This window comes from Pelobates fuscus, chromosome 4 (genome assembly GCF_036172605.1).
Source record: "Pelobates fuscus isolate aPelFus1 chromosome 4, aPelFus1.pri, whole genome shotgun sequence".
Lineage (NCBI taxonomy): Eukaryota > Metazoa > Chordata > Amphibia > Anura > Pelobatidae > Pelobates > Pelobates fuscus.
The window spans coordinates 145,161,476-145,181,155 of record NC_086320.1 but is presented as its reverse complement, the minus strand read 5'-3'; the positions used below and the strand labels follow the sequence as shown (position 1 = coordinate 145,181,155).

At 39.2% G+C, this 19,680-nt stretch overlaps 1 pseudogene; it reads right to left on the bottom strand.

Moving 5' to 3' along the window:
• Positions 1-11,666: 11,666 nt before the first annotated feature.
• On the bottom strand, positions 11,667-13,453 carry LOC134609378 (tigger transposable element-derived protein 1-like; annotated as a pseudogene).
• Positions 13,454-19,680: the final 6,227 nt, after the last annotated feature.

The window sequence follows — 19,680 nt, the reverse complement described above, 5'->3', positions numbered from 1 at the left end:
CTTATCTTTTTATTTCTTTTATAATTTCTCCCTATAAGCGAGGATACGCAATAGAAATGTTCATCATAATCTACTTTTACGAAGCGAAGATGTAACTCATATAATTAATGCGAAGAACCTACGTATGACTAGCCTGCTTTACTAATATAAAAAATGTGTATGTCCCATCAAAATGCTATATAACGGTTACCAAATCTGTATATACAAGATGTTGGATTATGCTGTTGTGGCATTGCTGACAAGCGGTTGTTCTTCATGCACAGTAAAAATAAAGAATTTAAAAAAAAAAAAATAAGACAAAATCAATTAATAAAAGGCCTTAATACAGTTAAGGGTGATCTAAAAATATCATTATACGCAGACGATACCCTTTTATATGTCAAAGATTTAGAAAACTCTCTACCCCAAATAATGACAGAAATTGAATTGTACAGCACCATTTCAAATTATAAAATAAATATGACCAAATCGATTGCTATGTATAAAAATGTAGGAGTAAGCATAATAAAGGAATACCAAACTAAATACGGTTTCTTACAACCAGAAGAATTTGTATATTTGGGGATTAGAATAACTAAGCATATAGACAGACTAATGGAAATACATTTCTTACACCTTCTAAAACGTACTAATAAAGATCTAAAGGATTGGCGCCAACTAGAAATATCATGGTGGGGCAGAATTAACACCTTAAGTTCCTATGTTCTCCCCAAATGGATATATATGTTCAGAATGTTGCCGCTAACAATCCCTCCCCCATGGATAAAAATGATAAAATCAACTTTTTCCAATTTTGTATGGAGAGGCAAAAAACCCAGATTAAAAATATACACTTTATGCAGTTACCCAAATATAGAAAAATATTATGAGGCGGGGATAATTCATCATATAACATTACTGCAGAAAGAATCCATATTTAAAGAGGGTTGGTTCTGGCTAGAGTCTGAAATGTGTCAAACCAAGAAGTTAGCTAATATAATATGGAATAACAAAATATGTGATTTCTCTACTTCTTATGTGTTGAGACACTTACTCCCCATGTGGGAAAAATTAAAAAAGAAATTAGATATACAAAACAAAGTTTTCGGTTTCCAAAGTATTGAGCATCTTGAAAGAGCAATATCTAATATTTCTTTAAAAAAATGGAAAGAAGGAAATATTATCACAATAGAAAATATTTACAAAGATGACAAGGTGAAACCATTTAGAACACTAAAAAATGAAGCGTCTCTTTCGCCACAGGAAGCTTTTTCATATATAAGGGTAAATAGCTACCTAAAAAAATACAAATTTATGAATCAAGGGAATATGTACAATGCAATTAAAGCAACATTTGCTAACAACGAAACAAGGAAATTATTCTCAAAAAGTATTAGAATACTAGATACTAAGGTGTCTGAACATCATCCAACAGCAATAAAAAGTTGGGAAAAACTTCTACATATGAATATAGATATAGATATTTGGTATGGGGCGTTAGCTAAGGTGAACAAATATGTGCATAGTATACATTTACTAGAAACCCATTACAAGGTGATAAATAAATGGTACTTGGTACCTACAAGATTGTTTAGAATTTCAACAGATAATGACCACCTATGTTGGAGATGTGGCGAATCAAGAGGAGATTATCTTCACATATGGTGGAAATGTAAAAAAGTAACTCCCTTGTGGAGCTGGGTGAGCACTTTGTTATTCAAACTGGATAATATCAGAATAGAGATCAGCCCAGACACGATGTTGCTTCACTTTAGATGGCCTGCTTTAATTAAAAGAAAGCAGATATTGACAATTCATTGTTTGATAGCGTCAAAAATAATTATAGCTAGAAACTGGAAAAAGACAGATGAATTCTCCAAAGCAAAGCTTATACAGCAAGTAAAATTTCAGATAAGAATGGAAATAGGAGTAAACAAAAGTCGAAGTAATAGTAAAGAGAATAACTTCTGGTTTACCTGGTTAGAATTGTTGGAACAGGAGGAAAAAAAAAACTCGCCATAGAAATAGCTATTTATACAATATATACTTCCATAAGCTAGAGAGGATGAAGATGAAAGTCACCACTGTACCAGGTTAATGTATGAGTGATAGATGAATGAATGCAGCAAGAGATTGTTCTCCCCTATTTTTACCCCCCGCCACCCTTGACCACTACCTTTCAATAATGGAGAGATTGAATATTGGAAGGACTCTCATAGGATTGAAGGGTAGAACCCTAATACAAAGTGGTTGGGAACTCGGGGAGGAGTAGAGGAGTGTAAGAGAGGAGAGAGACTAGGGGGAGGGGAGAGAGAGGTGGAGGGGAGGATGGGGGAGAGAGAGATAGGAGGAGAGATAGGGGTTACGGAAAGAAGTCAAACGAGACAGGAAGAGAAAATACTATATTGATGATGACTTTTTACCAAAGCCCTATACAATGATGTATTAGAAAATCTCTTGGCTGGTAATGTCTGAAATAAAAAAAGGGAAAAAGAAAAAAAAAAAAAAAAAAAGGCAATTTTGGATCTGTCAGTGGGATAGGAACGTGGATTCATCACCAAATGGATATCAATTTGGTTGAGGAAACCACGACACAATGCTGGATCACCGCTATAGCGCTGTGGCGGCGTCATATGAACTACATGAGCAGGAACGGGTAGCGGAGTGGGAATGGGTTCAGGCACAGCAGCAGCAGCCTCCTGAACAGCAGGTTGCAAGTGTGCAGTACGAGCCAGTATGGTTTGTAAAGCCTGGGCAAACTGATCCATACGGTGGTCTAAACCATCCATTCTAGCCTCCTGATTAACTAATATCTGTGGAATGTCAGCAGGTTCCATTATGGCCCTGTTGTAATGTCACGATTCGGGGAACCCAACACGCTAACACACACACACAGACACAGAAAAGGTGCAGTACCGGACCTTAGAGTGGCCGGGCTAAGCACACACAGAATAGTCAGGAGACAAGCCGAGTAAGGGGAGCCAGAAAACGGGAGAACGAGAAACAAGCCGAGGTCAAAGGGATGGAGAATACAGGAGAGTCGGAGAAACAAGCCAAATAATCGGTAACCAGAGAGAACTACAAGCAAACAGCAATACAGGTATCAAAGACCACAACAGGGCACTGAGGGGCAGGGAAGGTAAGTATATAAACCCTGTGGTTAATTCTGATTGGATAACTTCCAATCAGAATTAACAATCACACGTGGGAGATATCTATACCTCCCACTGTGATTGTCATACTGTGACTTTAACGCCGGGTCACGTGGCTGACCCCGGCGTTTGCATAAATGTGCTGTCTCCCAGCGTGCAGCGTTATACACGCTGCCACCGGGGGACGAGAAGGAGGATGCGAGCGGCGTGCGAGGCAGTGAGGACGCCGCTCGCCGACATACACAGGAGGAGGAGACCGCGGGCGGCAAAGAACCAAGGGTGAGTGCTGCGAGCGGCTTGCAGCCTCCCCTAACAGCCGCCCGCGGAACCCTGACAAAACGTAAAAACCCCGAGCATGAAATCCATAAGGAAAATCAACATTATTATAGAGGGAAGATATATGTTAATGGTTTCATGTTAGGTTTTAATGTTTAGATCCCAACTCCTTTACACCCCATTCAAAACATGTACGGTTGCCCCATGTGGGCCTCATTAACCCTATTTAATGACTAGTCTAGTGAAAAATTGCCTTGGCAATGCAGATGGAAAAGTATGGAAATTTCTAAGCGATGGAGCCTATTCTACCTATCCAGGCGATATGTTCCAGTGATCAGTGTTTTAAATCAATCAAAGAAAAATTATATAAGAAAAGCTCCCGTAAACCAGAGGTAATCCAGATCCCACAATTATTTGAGTTGATTTTTTTCACTCCTTAAATTAGAAATTTGGTTGAAGCTGGTCAATTTGTCAAGTGAGAATAGAAATACTTAATATGTGTGAATTTGCTAAACATATGAATGCTTGAAACTTGCTTAGAATTTGGTAGAGATATTTTGGCTCTATTCACCACAAATATAAAAAAAAATCATCAGAGCATACCAGTATTTTATGGTGAACAACAGATACCTGAAATTCGATGATATCTCTCACTGAAAAGGCAGTATTTATATTAAAAAGACTGCTGGGACAAGCTGTAGACACTAGAATCTCTTCATTAACCCCTTCAGGACGGAGTCAATAGTACACTGATCAAAACAAAACGTAAACAAAAACTGGAATTTGCGCTATATGTCTGTTCAACCGTAATTCACCTCTTTCATATTACATGCACCCACACTTATTATATATCATTTTGTTCAGGAGAAACAGGGCTTTCATTTCATATAAAATATTTATATATGAAACATAATTTATTATGAATAAAATTAAAAAAAACTGTGAGACATTTAATTTTTTTTTTTTAATTTGTAGTTCCGCCTCACATTTTAGCTGTAAATGTCATAATACTGTTAGGTTTTACTGCAGAAAAATGCACATATTTGTAATCAGCGATGTCTCACGAGTACTACAGTACCCCCCATTAACAGGTTTTATGGTGTTTTGGAAAGTTACAGGGTTAAATATAGAACGTTCCATTTTCAAATTGAAATTTGCCAGGTTAGTAATGTTACCTTTGAGACGGTGTGGTAGCCCAGGAATGAGAATTACCCCCATAATGGCATACCATTTGAAAAAGTAGACAACCCAAGGTATTGAACGTGGGGTATGTTTAGTCTTTTTTAGTAGCCACTTAGTCACAAACACTGACCAAAGTTAGCGTTCATATTTGTTTTTGTGTGAAAAAAGCAAAAAACTAATATTTGCCCAGTGTTTGTGACTAAGTGGCTACTAAAATGACTGGAAATACCCCATTTGCAATACCTTCGGTTGTCTACTTTTGCAAATGGTATGCCATCATGGGGGTAATGCTTATTCCTAGGCTACCATACGGTCTCAAAGGCAACATAACTAATCTGGCAAATTTCAATGTCAAAAAAATTAAATGCAAGCCTTATATGTGACTCTCTAACTAACCAAAACACCATAAAACCTGTACATGGGGGGTACTGTTATTCTCGGGAGATTTCACTAAACACAAATATTAGTGTTTTAAAACAGTTAAACATATTACAACAATAATATAGTCCATAAAAGGGCCGTTTGTTTGTAAAAAAATTCAAAAAACGTAACTTTTACTTAAAATATCATCGTTGTAATACAATTTACCAGTTTTAAACACTAATATTTGAGTTCATCAAAGTCTACCGAGTAAAACAGTACCCCCTATGTACAGGTTTTATGGTGTCTTGGAGAGTTACAGGGTCAAATATAGTGCTTGCGAATTAAAGGACCTCTATAGTGCCAGGAAAACATACTCGTTTTCCTGGCACTATAGTGCCCTGAGGGTGCCCCCACCCTCAGGGACCCCCTCCCGCCGGGCTCTGGGGAGAGGAAAGGGGTTAAAACTTACCTTTATTCCAGCGCCGGCGGGGAGCTCTTCTCCTCCGATCCTCTCCTCCCATTCGGCTGAATGCGCACGCGCGGCAAGAGCTGCATTCAGCCGGTCTCATAGGAAAGCATTATCAATGCTTTCCTATGGACGCTTCCGTGCTCTAACTGTGATTTTCACAGTGAGAATCACGCAAGCGCCTCTAGCGGCTGTCAGTGAGACAGCCACTAGAGGCTTTGAGGGCTGGATTAACCCATTTATAAACATAGCAGTTTCTCTGGAACTGCTATGTTTATAAAAAAAATGGGTTAACCCTAGCTGGACCTGGCACCCAGACCACTTCATTAAGCTGAAGTGGTCTGGGTGCCTAGAGTGGTCCTTTAAATTCTCTGCACTTTCTCCCTGTGTTGTCAGGCATGTCAATCAAATTTGAATTAATCAAATGACAAAATTAAGTTAAAAAATTACTTAAATATACACGTAGAATTTTAATATATATGCATTTTTAGGTATTTCAATTCTACGTGTATACTAATGTACTCTTTTATGTAATTATATGTATTTATCTCTATATATATATTTGCGGTTATTTGTATTTTATATATAGAAAGATAGATATAGAATGTCATTCTAAGTGTATTCTGTTACCAATATATATATATATATATTAATAACAAAATGCAGTTAGAATGAAATTACATATGAATATATAATTTATTTTAAATTTTGTTTCAATATTTTATTTATTTATTTATTTAATTATTTTATTTATTTATTATTGTAATTATACGTATATATATATAATATATGTGTATATATCTATTATATATATAATATATATACATATTATATATATGTAACGTCATTCTAAGTGTATTTTAATACTAATGTATATACTAATATTAATATTAAAATACATTACGTATGACGTTACATATATATAATATGTATATATATTATATATATATTATATATATGTAACGTCATACATATATTATATATAGAAAAAGGCATTTAATTTATTTTATAACATGTTAATTGTTTTTTGTTTACACTACCTACCAGCAGGGGGACTGTCTAATATTTTAGACAGTCCCCCTGCTGGCAGATCCACAGCCAGCTATAGGGGGCCATGTGATCGCTCTTTGAGAGCGATCACATGGCCCCTAGGGGCCTGATTTGCCGGGGGAGGGCTGCCTGGGCTGTCAGGCAGCCCTCCAGAAGAGGATCGCGGCGGAGGTCAGTACCGCCGAGGTCCTGGGGGCTTAAGCCGTAACAACGTTAAGGGGTTAGGCTGTAGTTGTTCTGTTGACTTTAGTGTCCCTTTAAAGGGTTACTCCAACCACCATGATCACTTCAATGATTTGAAGTGGTCACGGAGGTAGGAATCTGCATGTGCACAACAATAGCATATACAGAGATATTTGTAATTGTGTACTGGGGGTAAGTGCACCCTTAGCACACGTGACATAGCTGCCCAGTCACTAGTAGTTTTAAATGACAGCGAGCAGCCACTGGCCCCATGAGTAGGGGCATGCAGGAGGATTTAACCTCCCTTTTATCAATATGGGGGTCAGAGTGATCCCCATACTGATTTATATTTAGTTTGAATTGACAGGAAGCAGCCACTGGCTGCTCGCTGTCATTTAAAACTGGATATAAATGTATCTTGTATAGAAGTGTAAAGTGTACAGTAAGAGTACAGGTACAGTTGCAAGAAAAAGTATGTTAACCCTTTGGAATGATATGGATTTCTGCACGAATTGGTCATAAAATGTGATCTGGTCATCATCTAAGTCACAACAATAGGCAATCACAGTCTGCTTAAACTAATAACACACAAAGAATGAAATGTTGCCATGTTTTTATTGAACACACCATGTAAACATTCACAGTGCAAGTGGAGACAATATGTGAACCCCATTTTGAATTCTTCGTCAAATCATCCTCAATCATCATCGTCCTCAATGAAGAGACATGTTGCACTTTATTATGTTATTATTTATATAGCACCAACAAATTCCGCAGCACTTTACAGTGGGTGAACCAACCAAAGTGCTGCGGAATTTGTTGGTGCTATATAAATAATAACATAATAAAGTGCAACATGCTCTTCATTGAGGACGATGATGATTGAGGATGATTTGACGAAGAATTCAATATGGGGTTCACATATTGTCTCCACTTGCACTGTGAATGTTTACATGGTGTGTCGTTGTAACCAGACAAGTTGGACACACAGGAACAGAGGGGTTGAGGACCCTGCTCAATGAGCTAACATGCTAGAGGGAGTGGGATAAAGTGACACAAAAGGTAAGGATAGTATTAGACTAATTACATTTGCAAGAGAGGAATCAGTTGGGAGCTATTAACAGTTGAATTGATACGCTTTTATGAAGAAGTGGGTTTTTACTTATTTTTTAAAGGAGTGGAAACTGGGTGAGCATCTAACAGAGGAGGGAAGTGAGTTCCACATGAACGATGCAGCCCCCGAGAAGTCTTGAAAAAGAGCATCAGAGGTGGGAATACGGACAGAAGATAGACATAAGTCTTCAGCAGAGCGTAAGGGCCTAGACGAGACATACTTGTGTTTTAGGAAGGATAGATAGGTGGGAGCAGCATTATATAGAGATTTGAAAGCAAGAACCAGAATTTTAAATTGAGCCCTATATCTTACAGGAAGCCAATGTAGGGACTGACAGAAGGGTGAGGCGTGGGAGGCGTGGGAGGTGCAGATAAGAAGAAGAGCTTTGCCGCCGCATTCATTATGGACTGTAAGAGCACAAGTTGGGAGCACGTAAGACCACTAAGAAGTGGATTACAGTAGTCAAGTTGAGAAAGGACAGTGGAATTGGCCAGCACCTAAGTCGCATCTGGCGTTAAGTAGGGTCGGATGCATGCAATATTTTTGAGATGGAAGTAGCACGATTTGGCAATAGACTGAACATGAGGCATGAAGGAGAGGTCAGAGTCAAAGAGAACACCTAGGTAGAGCTGATGGTAGCACCATTGACTTGGAGGGAGACAGACTTGAGCAACACTTGAGGGAGCAAAGACCAGAATTTCAGTTTTGGTCAAGTTGAGTTTAAGGAAGTGGGCAGCCATACAGTTAGAAATAGCAGAGAGGCAGTCAGAGACACTAGTCAAGAAGGACGGGGAGAGATCAAGAGAGGACAGATAGATTTGCATTTTATCCGTATAGAAATGATATTGGAAGCCAAAGGAGCTAATGAGTTTACCAAGGGAGGCAGTATAGATATAGAACAGTAGGGGACCAAGGACTGAACCTTGGGGGACACCAACAGAGAGGAGTTGGGGAGAAGAAGCAGAGCCAAAGAAAGAAACACTGAAAGAGTGCTGGAAGAGGTTGGAGGAGCACCAGTAGAGAGCAATATCTTGTAGACCGATATTGCGGAGGATGAGAAGAAGCTGTTGATGATCAACAGTGTCAAAAGCCACAGAAAGGTCAAGGAGAATTTAGCAGCGAGTAGAACATTGGATACTTTGGTCAGTGCCGTTTCCACAGAGTGCTTAGCACAGAAACCAGACTGAAGCAGGTCTAGAAGAGAGTTGGACTCGAGGAAGTCTGCCAATCTCACAAACACAACTCTTTCAGTGATCTTGGACGCAAAAGGCAGTAGCGAGATAGAACGGTAGTTGGACGCGAGTTAGGGTCAAGGTTGGGCTTCTTTAACCCCTTAAGGACACATGACGTGTGTGACATGTCATGATTCCCTTTTATTCCAGAAGCTTGGTCCTTAAGGGGTTAAAATTGGGGTTAAAGTTGCATGTTTGAAGGGTGATGGAAATATGCCAGAGGAGAGCAAGAGATTAAACATTTTAGTGAGAGGTAGAGAAAGAGAAAGAGGAGAAGAAGACAGAGTATGGATGAGATGCGAGGGAATTGGATCTAGGGAGCAGGTGGTGGGGCGGGGGGACTGGAGCAGAGCAGAAACCTCTTCCACTGTAGCGGGTGCGAATGAACATAGCACAGTAGAGGGAGTGAGGTTAGGGGAAGTATTGTAAGGGGAAGAAGAAAAATTAGAGATCTCTTCCCTGATTGTAGAGATCTTGTCAGTGAAGTGAGTTGCAAAGTCTGAGGCGGTCAAGTTAGTAGGTGGAGGAGGAACAATTGGGCGAAGAAGAGAGTTAAATGTGTGAAATAGTTGTTTGGGTTTGTGGGAGAGTGTGGTTATGAGGGTATTGAAGTAATTTACTTTTGCAGAGGAAAGAACCAAGTTGTATGAGCGCAGCATACATTTATAGTGGAGAAAGTCAGACGCACAGTGAGACTTCCTCCAACAGCGATTAGCAGCTTTGGAGCATTTTTGGAGGTATCGAGACAGCTTGTTGTGCCAAGGTTGTTGTTGGGGTAAAAACAAAATAATAGGTCGCGCTGTACAGAAATAGTACAATTTAAGGATAAAATGAGAGATAAAAAATAAATAAAAATTTACTCACATATAAATATACAATAAAATAAATATAAGGATAAGCGTAATAGTCCCAATATGTAGTGGATTCCAATAGACTGATGGGAACTTGATACTGTAGTCAAATAAAACGCTGGATCTTCTATGGTATAGGCAATCTTGACTCAATGATGACCATGCAAATAGAAAGACAGGGAGACTCCAATAGTGCAGACTGTATTGGCATAAATAAAATAAAATAAAATGGGTGTAGGGGAGGTATTTCACTCACCTATGCAAGAGCATGTACTTGCTCAAGTGTAATCAGCATTCAGTGGCGTTTATCCCCCACTGGCGGGACATAGATGTGGGTAATTCCTCGAAGTAAAGGAAAAATAAAATATAGTGCTCACTGTATATAAAATATAAGAGTAAGGCTTAAAAAATAGAGAACGTACTCACATTTGAATGAGCAGGATATACTGCTCACTATGATGGCGTGGGTGGTATAATCCCCACCTAGGATTCTTTAGACAATAGTCAGCTCCAAAATGACGTGTAACCAGGTTAAGAGAGAAAAAAGTAATATAATATAAAATATAAAGATAAAATAAAAATAAAAGGTATATGGCAAATGTATGGTGAAAAAAGCCAATATTCCTTTATTAGTACAAATATAAAATATATATATAAAATTAGCCAAAACGCGTTTCGCCACACAGGGCTTTATCAACTGGCAATAATATACAATAACCTGGTAAAATGAAGCTTATATAGACTTGGAGAATACATGATAGTTTGAATTATGGCGCCAAAATGACGTCATCAATACAATGAGAGAAATACAGAAATGTTAAAAAGCATAAACATAACTTAAAAATAACAAGAGTATTGATTAATAATAGAATTTTTAACTATGCTATAACGATGCTATAAAAATCAATTAAAAATGAGTGGTTATAATGTTGAAAAAGAGTGAAATAGATGGTCATGTGATCGCGAGCTGCCGCGATCACATGGTACGTCCCAATGCTTATTGGGACATGTAGTATGTGTGATGGTGAGCTGGGGAGACCGGAAGGGTAAGGGACACGTGACCGCGATCGCTCGCGGTCACGTGATATAACATGGGACTTAGAGAGGGTGTGACGTCTGGACGGAGGCTGGCTTGTGAGGGCACACCTCCGTCCAATGGTAGCCGGTAGGGAGGTGGGACACGTGATCGCGAACGCGCGCGGTCACGTGTTGTGACACAAGGTATTATGGGAAATGTAGTGTCCAGAGATGCAGCCCTTGATTAAAGTAGAAACGGTCAAAAAAGTATATATTATATCTTAATGGAAAAGAAAAAGAGATATAATATGGTAAGGGAAAAAAAAAAAAGGGGAAAAGATATGTATATAAAGGGAAAAAAAGGGGTCTCAATGCTGAATAGCTAAAAAAATTTTGTTGGGAATAAAACCAAAAAGAAAGGAACTATACACATGTAAAAATAAAAGGGGACAAAAAATATAAAATAGAGAGGAGTATAGGGTACAAATAATAATAATAATGGGTAAAAATAAATAAAAATGAATAGAGTAAAGGAAGGAATGGAACAGGGCAAACTAATATAAAACGAAGGTATTTGATATATATAATAAAAAAGGGGAAGGGAGATAATGAGATGAAAATATATATATATATATATATATATATATGGAAAAAAAAACACTAAGATATATTTACTTAATTTAAAGGGGCAGAGGTGATACAAATAGTAATAAAAAATCAATTATTATAAAAAGTTAAAAAGATCAAATTCAGCATTAAGTCCTTTTGGGGAGAGGGTTGTTGTTGGGGTGCTTGCTGCTTTTAAATGTAGGATGGTGAATGGGGCACCGCACAGTCCTCCCTCAGTTGTTTGGTACTTGTTGATGGCTGCACCTCACTTGTTTCTGGTTTGTTTGAGACAGAACTAGTCACAGCAGCTTTCTGTAGACAAGCTGTGCTAGTGGTTTGTTTCCAACACATTCTTTTATTTTCTTTGTTAATTTCCTTATAGCCGGCATAGGCATTTCTTAGATCTCTAGTAACTTTGGTACTTCTCTCAAAGTTAGAATCTTGCGACTCAAAAATATTAATTGCCTTTTCTATGTATTGAAATACCTCCTCAAAGCCTTTAAAAGTGAAAGAAGGAACATGAGTTTCAGGTGCAGTAACATATTCTACCTCTTCAACTTGCTCTTGTTCTTCCATATCTAAGAGGTCTTCATTTGTAAATTCTTCCTTGTGTGCTCCAACAAGGTCATTTATGTCAGTTGCAGAGACATCCAGATCTAATCTGTTGGCAAGTGTAACAATTGCTTCTGTGTTCTGCTGTACAATTTCTGCTGGTTCTTCAAACCCTTCAACATTAGTACCAAACTACTGAGGGTAGAGCTTTTTCCAAACACCTTTCATGGTTGTCTCAGAAGTTTTGCTCCAGGCATATGCTGTAATTTGTATTGCATTTAAAATATTAAATGATTTTCTCCAGAAATCTTTAAGACTTGGACCTGTCTTGTTATCTGTTGCTTTAATCAACATTTCAAATGTCTGCAGAAGGCGCAGTGCTTTAAATTTGGCGATAACACCTTGGTCCATTGGTTGCAAAATAGAAGTTGTATTTAGTGGCAAGAATATGATTTTGACATTAGGGTGGTGATGTTGAAGAGAGGGTGGATGACTCGGTGCATTATCTACAAGCAGAATAACTTCAGAATATTCTTCAGAATATTTTTTCACTTCAGGTACAAAATAATGTGAGAATCAATCTTCAAACAGCAAAGCAGTAACCCAACCTTTTTTATTGGCTTTCCATATGACTGGCAGTGTACGTTTCACAATTCCTTTAAGTGCCCTAGGATTTTCTGCACAACGCACCATCATGGGTCTTAACTTACAGTCTCCTAGCTGCATTCGCACCAAGCAATAAAGTTAGTCGATCTCCTGCTGGTTTAAAACCGTCCATTGATAATTCTTCTTTTGCAATGTAGCTTCTTGGTGGCTTGAGCTTCCAAAAGAGACCGGTTTGATCCACATTGAAAATCTGTAATGGCGAGTAATTTCCCTCTTCCAATATTTCTGCCAACTTAGCAGGAAATAATTTAGCTGCTTCTGTATCAGCACTTGCAGATCATCCCAAGATTTTTATGTTATGCCAACCAGCGCTTTTTTTGTAACAATCAAACCACCCATTACTTGCAGAAAATGTTTCTTCAATGTTGCCTCCTTTTCTTTGTTTCAGCATCTCAAAAAGTGATAACGCTTTAGCACAAATGGTAGCATAGGTAACAGGCATATGGAGCCGTCCAGTTTGATCATGTATCCATGCTGTTTAAAAAATTTCCATTTGAGGAATAAGGCTTTTATTTTCCTTTGTTTGTATCCAAGTAGAATGCAATGATTGTGAATTTTTTACTTCCTTTAAATATTTTTCTTTGTCTTTCAAAATTGTACTCACAGTTTATTTACTTAGTGAATATTTGATAGCTAATTATTTAGTGCAATTTTCAGCATCATGGTCTGTTATGATGTTCAATTTTGCTTCCAATGTTATGGCTTTTCGTTTTATTTTCATTACCTGCACCAACTGTACCATCTTTTCTTTTTGGTGCCATTATAAGTCTTCCTTCTTGACTTTCTTCTTTCTCGACTCCCTTCTCTCTTTTATTACTTTCTTTTTCCCTCTTTTATTTCACACCTCTCTTAAAGGGCCACTCTAGTGCCAGGAAAACATACTAGTTTTCCTGGCACTAGAGTGCCCTGAGGGTGCCCCCACCCTCAGGGTCCCCCTCCCGCCCGGCTTAGGAAAGGGGAAAAGGGGTAAAACGTACCTTTTTCCAGCGCTGGGTGGGGAGCTCTCCTCCTCCTCTCCGCCCCGTCGGCTGAATGCGCACGTGCGGCAAGAGCTGCGCGCGCATTCAGCCGGTCGCATAGGAAAGCATTTGCAATGCTTTCCTATGGACGCTTGCGTGCGCTCACTGTGATTTTCACAGTGAGAATCACGCAGGCGCCTCTAGCGGCTGTCAATGAGACAGCCACTAGAGGATTAGGGGGAAGGCTTAACCAATTTATAAACATAGCAGTTTCTCTGAAACTGCTATGTTTATTAAAAAAAATGGGTTAACCCTAGCTGGACCTGGCACCAGGACCACTTCATTAACCTGCTTTCCTCTCTCCTTTATCTCTTTCTTTTCCTCCTTTATTTTTACAACTCTTAATCTTTTCTCCTTCTCTCTTATTTTAAGGCTTGCACCTCTTTTCCTCCTTCTAGTTTTAGAGCTTCCAAGAGCTTTCTTCCTTCTCCCCCCTTTTCAGGCTCTTCTGCCCTCCTTCTGCTCCTTGCTATGCTACCTGCCAAAATATGGCACAATGTCAGATACACACACACTTCTTATGGCTAGACTGCTTAAATGACAGACACTACCAGGCTTACATTTCCAGATCTGTCTGACTAAAACATAAAAAACACATAATACCTATTTAATGCATCCTGACATGCTCATAAAAGAAACGTTACAGTAATAAACTCTAAATAATAATTTATTGGAACCCCCTGCAGAGTCTGCAATCAGCACAGTACCTGGTATGCATCCTCACATGCCCATAATGCCCATAAATAACGTTACAGTTATAAACTCTAAATAATCATTGGGACCTCCTGCAGAGTCTGCAGTCAGCATAGTACATATATAGTAGTGCTGTACAGTATAATTCCAGGCATAATTACAGTCCCAAACACACTCACATCAATCTCAGATACAAATACACACACAAACCATTTTTTTACACTTTACAAACAGTACTTGCCAACATTAGTGACAGCAGGAAGGAGTGGGAGGATAAACAAATTAATCAATTTTTTTTAATTCATGATGTACCCAACTGTAAAAATAATTAAGTTTGTGTCATTCTGTTGATTACTTCTCTGACTTTCTAAAAAGGTGGACACCTTTCTTTCCTCTACACTCTTTCTGACTTCTCCTGGTCACAAATTCTTATTTTCAGCGCTTCAAAGTTTGCTCCGCGGTCCATGTCCGCGGAAATAAAATGGCGCGGCATCCAGATTGCATTCGTAAAGGCGGGAATACGTAAAGCAGGAGTTCGTAATCCGTGGAAATGCCTGTACGTGTAAAAACTAGTTATTTAGATCTAAATAGCTACTTTTTCATATTGCAACATTGTTACAGTTTTTGCTATAACTTTTGGTTACACGTACTCTTACCGTAGCTCTCTATCACTTCTACGTAAGATACTGATTTTTGTATCCAGTTTTAAATGACAGTGAGCAACCACTGGCTGCTCGCTGTTTATGCGACATGCCCCTTCTACATGGGGGACATGGCACAGGTAGGGGCATGTTGTACAAGTCACAACATCAAGATAAGATATATATACATGCAAGCTCTAAACAACTACAAGGCATATTTACTGCACTAGATGCATAAAAAGCCTTCAACCACACACTGGGCTACCTGGAGCCAACTTTGGAAAATTTGGGCTCCTGATGGCCTTTTTGTCAACAGTGAGTGCTTTCTATACCTCTCTTTCTGCCGAAATCCTGTATTTGGGGATCTTCTAGCTCTCCTTTCCTCTCATAAATAGGACTTGTTAAGGGTGCCCCCTATCTTCCCTTATCCTGGCATTTTAACTGTTGATACACAAACTTAGAACTAAACCTGGTCTGCCTGATTTATGTTTGGTAACTGAGACTAAAGATAAATTAGCATTCTTTGCTAAGGATGTTTTTTTGTGCCTCTCAAACCCAGAGACCTCGCTTCTAATTTTACTTGAAGAACTACATGACTATAATTCTGTATCATACTACAGGAAAAATGTTGTAAAACAACAAGTATTACCTATCAGGTGACATCCTAACACTCTGACAACCCTCCAGGCACACTACAAGTTTGATTAGAGAACAATCTGCCTCTCCTACTTAGGTATTCAATTAACCAAAACAAAACAGACTCTTCTCCAGCGCAACCATCTCAAATTATTGAAACAGATTAGACAACTTCATCTCTAATAGAGTAAATTTGAATTGTTATGGCTAGGTAAAATCATGCCTTAAAGATGTAGATTTTTACACTGTCCTATATCTTTTTTTCAAACAATTTGGGACTCCATTCCTAATAGAATCATATAAAGCTTCCAAAAAACAGTCTCAGCATTCATCTGGAAGAAAATGCCCCTATACATCCAAAGGTCTAAAGCTCTATGGCTACCAATCTGTGAAGGTTGAGTTGGACGTCAGAATCTAAAGTTCCATATTGCATCCACTAAGGCACAAACCCTGCAAATTCTCATACGGTACCATCAGCCGCTATGGATAGCTCTGAAGTATTATGGTCTGCAACCCGGAGCACTAAAACACATGATGTAGACAGCACCAAGGAAACTCACACTCCCTTGTTCTCCATCACAACAACTACCTATGCAATCTCTACTTGGAGACACTGGGCTTCTAGACTTTTTTTTGTGAACAGCTATCAATGTTGAGATTATACTTACTCAATCTCAATCTGTCAAAATGGCTGGAACACCGCCACATCTGGAAGTTAAGATATCCACCTGGACTTGTTGATTTCACCACAATGCTCAGGGACTACCAGCTGTCAAGCCATAAGTTGTTTATTGACCTAAGACTCAAGCATTTGCTGCAATACCAGGGTTTCATGGGAGTACTGATTACTCTAAGTAACAACTTTGTTTGAACCAGAACATCCAGAAAATCACACTACTGTTGTTTACGACAACTGCTGAATCATGCAGCTACATTGAAGTTGCCATACATGGCACAGTAGGAGAAAGATCTTAATGCCTCACTCTCTATTGACTTCTTTCAGAGAGCAGTACGTATGGCTAACTGCACCTCTATATGTCTAAATCAACAAGAAATGCAAAATAAAATGTAATGTGATATCTGGGACATCACCAGCATGTTGGAGGTGGGGCTATCAGAAGGTTCTTTGCTCCACATTTTCTTTCAATGCCGATTGTTGGCTGCTTTTTGGAATGAAATCCACCAGTTAATATCTTGGTGCATTCCAACTCCCTTGCCTTTAAAACCCTGACATTTTTCTCTTAAACATGTACCCTCCGGAAGTCAGAGGCCCCTGCTATGCTATATCTTTACGGCAGCCTATACAGTTATAGCATCCCAATGGAAAACCAGAGTTCTCCAATACTGCAAATAGTCATTGATAGAATTCAAGAGTTCACATGGAAGAAATGTCTCACAGACAGATAAACCATAAACCTCCTGATTCCACAGAATCTTGTTAAACTGGAGATAAGCTAAAGATTCCCAAACCCAGCCATGGGTCTCCCCTACTCAACAACCTCAAGATAAATTCCTTCCCTCTACCTCATCTCTCGATATTTTCTGTCCCTTGCCTATTCCTTTCCCTCTTTACACCATTCTCGCACATCATTGATTTATGCTTTTGTCCTGTTGATCTCACTACTACACTGTCTTCCCGGGAAACACTACCCATCCATGGCTGCAGGTTATAGTATATTTGACAACTCCATAGGAGTAATATGTATGTTTGTGCTCATGATTAATGGGCCTGTTAATTCCTTTATAATTTTATGGCAAGACAGGAGGCTTCATATTTGCTTATCTTTCTTTACTGTAACTCCCAGCAGCAAAGAAATAATTAACAAGTTGTAAAAAAATTCAACCAATCATAACACATCATACAACAATATAGTGCCATCAGACTCCTCCCACTTCCTCTTTCTTTGCTGCTTGCCTCCCAGGTGAGTCTATTCTAATTACGTTGCCTAGTCTCATTAATTATTTTTTTTATCTTGTCATTAATTGTTTTATAATTTTTTTACATGAATATGTCTATTATTACTATTTTAAATAAACCCTTGCTACACTTGTTGCTTTGAAGCATTTGACTTGTGGTCAATGGAATACCTGTTGTGATTTCTTCACTAGAACCTTTTTTATGTATATATATCTATACTTTTGTTTTCTTTCTGATCTCCTTTATTAAAAAGGTTTTGCACCTTTAATTTGTTTTAAATATTCAATTCCCGCCGGGCTTATTTCACTACAGAAACGGCCAGCCGGGTTATTTCCTTCCCCTTCCGTCAGGGGAATCTCTTCAGTAACGGACTCCATCTCCCAGGAGTCCGTTACCTTTCATTACAGCCTTCGCTCCCCTTTTCGTTTCCCGCCCCTTGCGGTCGGCGCCGCCCCCTTTCACTCGCGGCGGCCATCTTTGATAGCGGTTTCGGGTTTTTTCAGAGGACCCCGCGGCTCCTGACAGAGGATTCTTCTGTGGGCACCTGTATAGCCTTTTCGGAAGGTAAGTCTCCCAACAAGTTAACCCTTTCATTAAGGGTTTTGTTGCCCTGTACCCATTTGGATCAGAAGTCTGATCTCTTTCTTTTTATACACTTGCAGGTACCTTGCTCAAGATCAACCTGCTCAAACTGTTTTGGGTGACCCCCTCCCTGTTTTTATTAATAAAACAATTGGTTTATATTCTACCTTTACATTATTATAATTTTACTGTGTGTCTGACACCACCTTATTATTCTGTGGGTAACCCCCACCTACCACTATATATCTGTTTTCCGTATTGTGGGTGACCCCCACCTTGTTTGTTTCTGTGGGTGAACCCCACTCATCACCATATATTTTTCCATATTGTGGGTAATCTCTACTACCACTACACATCTATACAATACTAGTTATCAGCAGCTGCTTCAGTACTAGTGGGTGACCCCCACCATTTTGATTATTATATATATATATTTATACCTATTACTTAAGGTCTCAGTGGTAAACACCACCTTATCTACTAGGTGACACCCATAATTTTCACTATCCACATTAGTGATTTATTACGCATAGTGGGTGACCCCCACTCTTTCCCAATACTCTAGCTGAGTTGCCTCATCTTTTTACTGTCAAACAGGACTAATATAAATTAATATCAACTATTTATAATTTCAGTCTGCCAGTTTCCTCTCTAATAATTTTTCTAAACACTAAAAATTATGTCAGACCGCCAAGACCCTGCAATCTCTGCAGAACTTCGGGAATGGCTCTTCTCCACCATTGCGGAGTCCATTCCCAAGGCTTTGGCAGCCTATCATAAGCAGACTGCTCCAGAGGTTCACCCCTCTACGCACCTACCCTCTGACTCAGAGGACTCCCATCTTTCTGACCAAGAAAATGCCCCGCACAAAAAAGACCCTGGAAAGGGAATAGCGCTACAGCGGGCAAAGGCAAAGCTCCAGCCAAAGTTTTGAAATATTCTCGGCCTCACACCATGCAGGATCCTGCAGATCCCCTTGAGGGATCTACTTCCCGACTAGCTGGCCATATTTTAAACGATTATGACCCCACGTACTCTGATGAGGATTCCACGGCGAATGTGCCCCAGGATTCCTCAACATCGGAGTTCGTTAAGGAAACCTTTCTTAATCAGGATAATAAAGGTGCCCCTTCATCTAAAGAGCCTGCCTCAGACATCCTTCTGGACGCTTCAGGCCTCCCCTTGTTTGATCCAAGGGCGATTCGTCACCCACGATCTGCAGAATGGGCCCCTCCTGATCATATTGCCAATTTCTGCAAAATGTGGCTTCGCAAGCCACTTGAGAAAGTGATTAGAAATAAATTAAGGGCTGAGTGCCCAAGACCTACTATTCCAGGCAAAGTTGCCTCTACCCCTGAATTTGACCCTATGCTGGTCACTTATTTAACCAAATATGGCAAAGACCCTCGTAAGGGTATCGAACAAGGGTTAAAAACGGCCCAAGACAAACTTCTGGACATTTCAGGTCCTATAATCCAGATTTTTATCCTGGCAGATGA